Source organism: Notolepis coatsorum, assembly GCF_963971535.1.
Source record: "Notolepis coatsorum genome assembly, chromosome: 14".
Lineage (NCBI taxonomy): Eukaryota > Metazoa > Chordata > Actinopteri > Aulopiformes > Paralepididae > Notolepis > Notolepis coatsorum.
In genome coordinates this window covers 34,547,305-34,555,170 of record NC_140178.1, presented here as the reverse complement: position 1 = coordinate 34,555,170, position 7,866 = coordinate 34,547,305, and positions in this window count along the sequence as shown.

Genomic DNA, 7,866 nt, shown 5'->3' with positions numbered 1-7,866 from the left:
TCGTTAGTAGTTTACAGTTGTTTCCATGGTACCGCATTTGATGGAAATCCATCAGAAGATGATGATAGCAGTGGATACAGAAGGACCTATAAAAGTGGATTTCTACAGGGCGGCTGAGTGGCGCAGTGGACAAGGTGCTCGCCACTAATGCAGGAGATGCTGGTATCGAGCCCAGCTCTCGGCGTTGCTACCGGCTTGGCCGGTCGTTCATACTAACACAATTGGCAGTGTTAGGGGTGGGAAAGCCGGTGGGTGGGGATTGGACGTTGTGGACAGCGACTCCTACAGGTCGGTTGGTGCGCCTGTACAGCAGAATCAGGAAGTATTGGGGGCAGCGTGAGCCTCCCACGCGTTACTCCTCGCCACTGAGAGATCGCGCTGTTCAGGTGAAAAGATGCGACAGCTGCCTCCTCGTGTACCGGAGGGGACACGTGATGCAAGGCTTGGTCCTCACTGCAGCCGACCAGTGGGAGGCATAGTCTAGCAACGTTCGAGACAGGGGAGGGGAGAATTGAAGGGAGAATTGGCGAGGCGAAATTGAAATTGAAAAATTGAAAATAAGGAGAAAAAGTGGATAAAAAAAAAAAGTGGATTTCTATAAAAAGTTGTAGTGAGTTTTCTTGGTCATCCTTCTTACCAGACTACATTACAACAATCAAGTCGGTGGGCTTGGTGGGTAAAATATTAGCAAACTTGTAAGTACTATGGAAATTGTATACCATTTTCTGATATGCGGAAAATAACTGTTGCAGCTTGTGCTAGATGTGTCGTTGTCTCACTCATGTCTGGGCTTTTGTTCTGAACTGTGAACCCATCCGGAACTTGTTTATTCTCCACCCATCGATCATCCATAGCAACACTATATTATCACCAACATTCACGTTGGGGGATCCCCCTTTGAATGGCCGTTCTAAGGTTTCTCTCCTCCACATCGCCTGTGGTGCTTTTTTTCCTATTGCTAGGTTCTTAGTGAGTTTTTCCTTACCTTCACTGGGGTATGTCTGGGAGTGTTGCATTTACTTTGGATTTTATGTTGGTTTTTGTTCTTGATTTATTGTGATGTTTCTTCTTGACTTGTTTAAAGAAGACTTGTCCAGCCCATGGGGACATTACCTTGTGATTTTGGGCTTTACATATACATTTGATTTGATTTGATTCAATAGGCTCTTTTCACAGAATATATTTTGACGTGTCATAGATGGGTAGACACAGGTATAGATATAGAATAATGAACTACTTATTTTTCAAAATATCTGCTGTGAAAAGGGACAGCCATTTCAACGTCTCACTTGTGCTGAATAAGTATCCGTCTGTATCAAAAAGGTTTCATCTATAACAGCGAAATTTAAACCGCCCCTCCAAGTCTCACAAGACAAAGTGACGCTGACACAAAGTCACGTCAGACAACGTTCCCTCCCGTAAACAAATTCTGTGACTGCTCAGATATTTTTTATCTAATAATGTGTACTTAAAGGGGCACTTCACCAAAAAAAATTATGATTTATTTTGCATTTAATCTCTATTTAATCTCACACGACCTTCAAAAACTCTAAACAGTTTTGCACACATTCATTTAGTTTGACAGTTACTGAGAGTAAATAAGTTTGAATAAGGCCACCAGTTATGTCATCAGTAATCATTGCCTTGTGTTAATTACAGCTCCATGAAGTTATGTAGATGAAACAATAGCAATACCTTGTCTCATAGGGACTGCCACCTTATAATTTCATGGTGCTGTAATTAACGCAAGGATTTGATGACATCACTTCAGCGTCTTTGGGTTCCTGAAAGGCGCTCTATAAATACAATTTATTATTATTATTATTATTATTATTATTATTATTATTATTATTATTATTATTATTATTATTATTATTATTATTATTATTATTATTATTATTATTATTATTATTATTATTATTATTTATTATTATTATTATTATTATTATTATTATTATTATTATTATTATTATTATTATTATTATTATTATTATTATTATTATTATTATTATTATTATTATTATTATTATTATTATTATTATTATTATTATTATTATTATTATTATTATTATTATTATTATTATTATTATTATTATTATTATTATTATTATTATTATTATTATTATTATTATTATTATTATTATTATTATTATTATTATTATCACTGGTGACTATATTCAAACTAATTTACTCTGTCACACTAAATGAATGTGCACAAAACTGTTGAGAGTTTTTGGTTGTTTGTGAGATTAGGTGCAAGATAAATCTGTTTTGTTTTTGGTGATGTGCCCCTTTAAAAATAAGCAATTGTTAGAATGGAAACCTGTATCAGACCTTTCACAAACTTTTTTGGGAACTTACAGTAGGAAAGGTTATCACATGCACACACACACACACACATACACTATACACACACTACACACTACGCACGCACGCACGCACGCACGCACGCACGCACGCACGCACGCACACACACACACACACACACACACACACACACACACACACACACACACACACACACACACACACACACACACACACACACACACACACACACACACACACACACACACACACACACACACACACACACAAACAACCCCTCTTACATTTGCATTCCATCGTTGTGGCAGTGCTGAGAGAGATGTGATATAATAAGTGACTCCCCCAGACAACAGGCCCTGTGCCTCCTGTAAACACGACTCCTCCACTGTTTCCTCTCCAAGGCGCTCGCCGGTGACCAGGCATGCTCCTGAATTTGCACAGTGTTGATAAGGACGCCATTTGTTTACTGTTGGTGCTCTTTAGGAGATGGCGGAGGTGTATCATTTGAATAGTGGCCGCCCTAGAACAGTATTGCTGACTGTATTGCCGTTTCTCCACACATTCCCTGTTTGATGTTATTGCTGCTGCTATCTTCAGGGTTCAGTTTTATGATCACCTCTCCATTACAGAACTTGTAAGTCGCTTTGGATAAAAGCGTCAGCTAAATGACTAAATGTAAATGTAAAATGTAAATGTTCTGAAAATATTTAGTGTGTCGTCATCACACCAGAGAGAAAACAAAGGGATGGACACAGAGAGAGCTTATATCCATACTAGGGCCTGAGGGACAAATTCACCAGAGGCTTCTACAGAGCCGTTAGACGCCTTGGGCCCACACCCCTTTCTAGGGGCCCAATACTCGTTTAGTGACCCCAAAAGGTCATGGGACGCCACTCCAGTTGCTTTGTACGTATATAAAGGCTAAAAACCAAGACTCTACCTCTGACAAGTTATGGAGGCAAGGCATTATGCTGCCTTTCACCACCGTTTCCTTCAGCACACAGATATTAACTCATGCCCACTCCTGGCATTGACATTGGCTTGGCAGTGTGGTCCACCCACTGTAACTGACTCTAGGTCAGGCACACACTGTACTGTACCATCTACAGGATGCAAACTGAGATTGGTTGCCCAGTTTCGATAAAGCTGAAAATGGCTGTCACATACATTATAACTCAGTCAAGGCCCAGTTAGTGGCAAAGCTCTTTGGAGTCTTACCAGATGGAATCTTACCAGTTACAACTTAACAGACACAACCTTTAAGTTGCTGCTTTTGAGATACCGATAGAATCTATGAAAAGGACAAGACACAGCATATTGTAGAGCAATGTAGTGACTTTTAACATGGATGAGCATTGGCCATAATTCTCAAATCTGCACCACATGTAACAAAGATCAGCTAGATCCAGTCAATTGGTTTTTCAATAGTCTCTTAGGGGTTTGACCTTAATCTTAATGTTAATCAACTAAGATATATCGCTTTATGTCTTAAGCTATATGGGCAATGTTGATACATTCATGCATTTATGCTGCTGACCCCAGCTGACCATTTCATACCTTGTTACTTTAGTTACCAGTGCGGCTGACCCCAGCTGACCATTTCATACCTTGTTACTTTAGTTACCAGTGCGGCTGACCCCAGCTGACCATTTCATACTTTTTTTTTTGATCCACTTTTTCTCCCATTTTTCTATATTTTCTCCCATCCCAATTTCGTATCATCCAATTCAACCCTCCCCTGTCACAAACGCTGTTTCTTGCCTCCCACAAGTCGGCTGCAATGTGGACTAAGTCATACATAGCACAAGTCCCCTCCGGTACTTGAGGTAACAGCAGTCGCATCTTTTCACCTGCGCAGCTCGATCTCTCAGTGGCGAGGAGTAACGCGTGGGAGGCTCACGCTGCCCCCGACACTTCCTTATTCTACTGCGCAGGTGCACCAACCGACCTGTAGGAGTTGCTGTCCACAACGCCCGATCCCCACCCTTCAGTTTCCCTCCCCGTAATACTGCCAAATGTGTATTACTGTGGACGACCAGCTAAACTGAAAGCAATGTGGAGCGCTGGGATCGAACAGGCGATCCCAGCGTCTCCGCATTCGTGGCGAGCGCCTTGCCCACTACGCCACGTAGCCGCCCGACCATTTCATACCTTGTTACTTTAGTTACCAGTGCGGCTGACCCCACCTGACCATTTCATACCGTGTTACTTTAGTTACCAGTGCTGATGATCTCATCTGACCATTTCATACCGTGTTACTTTAGTTACCAGTGCTGATGATCTCATCTGACCATTTCATACCTTGTTACTTTAGTTACAAGTGCTGATGATCTCATCTGACCATTTCATACCTTGTTACTTTAGTTACCAGTGCTGATGATCTCATCTGACCATTTCATACCTTGTTACTTTAGTTACCAGTGCTGATGATCTCATCTGACCATTTCATACCTTGTTACTTTAGTTCCCAGTGCTGATGATCTCATCTGACCATTTCATACCTTGTTACTTTAGTTACCAGTGCGGCTGACCCCACCTGACCATTTCATACCTTGTTACTTTAGTTACCAGTGCGGCTGACCCCACCTGACCATTTCATACCTTGTTACTTTAGTTACCAGTGCTGATGACCCCATCTGACCATTTCATACCTTGTTACTTTAGTTACCAGTGCTGATGACCCCACCTGACCATTTCATACCTTGTTACTTTAGTTACCAGTGCTGATGACCCCACCTGACCATTTCATACCTTGTTACTTTAGTTACCAGTGCTGATGATCTCATCTGACCATTTCATACCTTGTTACTTTAGTTACCAGTGCTGATGATCTCATCTGACCATTTCATACCTTGTTACTTTAGTTACCAGTGCTGATGATCTCATCTGACCATTTCATACCTTGTTACTTTAGTTACCAGTGCTGATGATCTCATCTGACCATTTCATACCTTGTTACTTTAGTTACCAGTGCTGATGATCTCATCTGACCATTTCATACCTTGTTACTTTAGTTACCAGTGCTGCTGATCTCATCTGACCATTTCATACCTTGTTACTTTAGTTACCAGTGCTGCTGATCTCATCTGACCATTTCATACCCTGTTACTTTAGTTACCAGTGCTGATGATCTCATCTGACCATTTCATACCTTGTTACTTTAGTTACCAGTGCGGCTGACCCCAGCTGACCATTTCATACCTTGTTACTTTAGTTACCAGTGCTGCTGACCGCACCTGACCACCTAGCCCTGCCACACCTCTTCACCATGACCACGTATAATGTCACGTGGAATCATAAAAGCCTTTCCCACATTACATGACACTCCATGTCATTCTATTACTGTATGTTTACTCAATCCACTCCCCTATTACACAGTTTGAGAGAGAAAGAGATATAGTGCTATAGATATAGAGATTATAGATATGTGTGTGTTAGGGGTGGAATGATACGAGTAACTCACTATACGATATGATACTGATATTTGGCCCTCGATAACGATAATATCACAATATTTGCGATAATCAATATATTGCAAGAAATTGAATCTATGATACGTCACGATATCTGTCGGGGGATCCCCTTTGAACAGCCCATCTGAGGTTTCTTTCCTGTGGTGCTTTTTCCCCTATTGCTAGGTTTTTAGTGAGTCGTTCCTTATCTTCATTTGGGAAGGGAATATTTGGATTTTATGGTGTTCTTTGTTTTTTATTGTTTTTTTTTTTTTTTTTAATCTTTTTCCCCCTCCATTTTCCTCCGATTTTCTCCCAACCCAATGTTAGTCGTTATGCCAATTCCCAGTCCCCTTCCTGGTCGCTGCGCACTTATCCCCCACAGTCGGTCTGGGAGAGTGGAGGCTATCACGTGCTTCCTCCGACACACGTCCAGCCAATCAACCGCTTCTTTTCACCTGGCAGCGTGGATTCTCATCGAGAGGGCGTAGCGTGTGGAAGGATCACACTATCCCACTCAAGTCCTATCCGCGCTTAGCAGGCGCCCCGACCGAACTGTGGGAGTCGCTGTTTACAACGACCCGGACCCACCCCGCCAGCTTCTCCCACCCTCTAATACTGCCAATTGTATTAGTGTGAACGGCCAGCCAAGCTGGTGACAACCCCGGAGCTGTGAGCTGGATTCGAACAGGCGAATCCAGCTCACAGCTCCGGGGTTGGTGACGAACGCAATCTCCGCTACGCCACCTAACCGCCTGTTTTTGATCTATTGTGATGTTTCTTCTTGACTTGTACAAGAGGACTTGTACAACCCATGGGGGCTATTCCATGTGATCTCGGGGTATACAAATAACTTTGATTTGATTTGATTCTTTAGTGTGCATCACAAACTGGCCAATTGTACATGAAACAATGTTCAACAAATTCCATAGTGCCTATTTAACACACTGACCACAACTTGATTATTATTAATTAATTATGTCCCCAACGGAAAACGTTGTTACCATCAGCAATAAAAATATATATAGATCATCTGTTTTATCTAATAAGATAACGTTTTCAGTCTGTTCACCTCAATCCAATAAATTGTGCGTGGTGTGCGTGGTGTGCGTGTGTGAATGTACTCGTGTGTGTGATGATGACACAGCCTGAGTGTGTACTGTAGTGGTCTGTCCTCGACAGGTGTGTTAAGCCTGTTTCCTCTGTAATTGAGTTTCGGTTACTAAGCGATAAGGCCATTAAGCCCCATGGGGCAACGTTCAATCTCCATCACACTGTGTTCCTGGAAAATAATTGAATCATATTCGGAATCTGATAATAGTCTCAGATGTATATTCTTTTCACAACTTCCCCGTTTGCGTAAGGCGGCCACTCGTTTGGCCCGGCAGCTTGCCACATCACAGGCTACTGGAAGGGGGCTGTGAATGTAATCAGACGTTGCGTACAGATGAAGAGGCGAGGTAAGGCCAAGGCGTCACCAGAGACCTCCTACCGTCTCTGCTGCCCTGTGGCTTTGTCTGTTCTGCAAACACACAGACGGTGGTCTCCATGGGCTTGGGGACGGCGTTGCTTTAAGCAAATAAGGAGCTGCATTTTCTTTCCAGACACTTTGATTAAATTGGCCACACTCGAGGCGCAATGAATAGCCTACATTTATTTCTAATCTTTTGTTAGCTCTATGACTCAGTGGAACTTAGCCTAAACGTTTTAAGATGGAAGTCTATCCTTTATCCCGGTTATCCATGACTGCGTAGGAAAGCCATGTCGGTGAAAAGCTACCGAGTTGTCAGCGCCTGCCTTACTGACTCACTATCTCTCACTAATCTGTAATCTCCTACTGAGAGCCGCCCCTGTGAGAGAAGTCTGACAACACATTAATGACAACTACAGTATGGCAGTGAGCTTAACTCGTCTACCTTAAGAATTGTCTTGAAATCATACTTTTGACTCTTTCCGTTTGTGAAATTGTGGTGTGTCAATTACCTTACATCAGTGTTTTTTGTGTGTGCGCGTGTGTGTGTGTGTGTGTGTGTGTGTGTGTGTGTGTGTGTGTGTGTGTGTGTGTGTGTGTGTGTGTGTGTGTGTG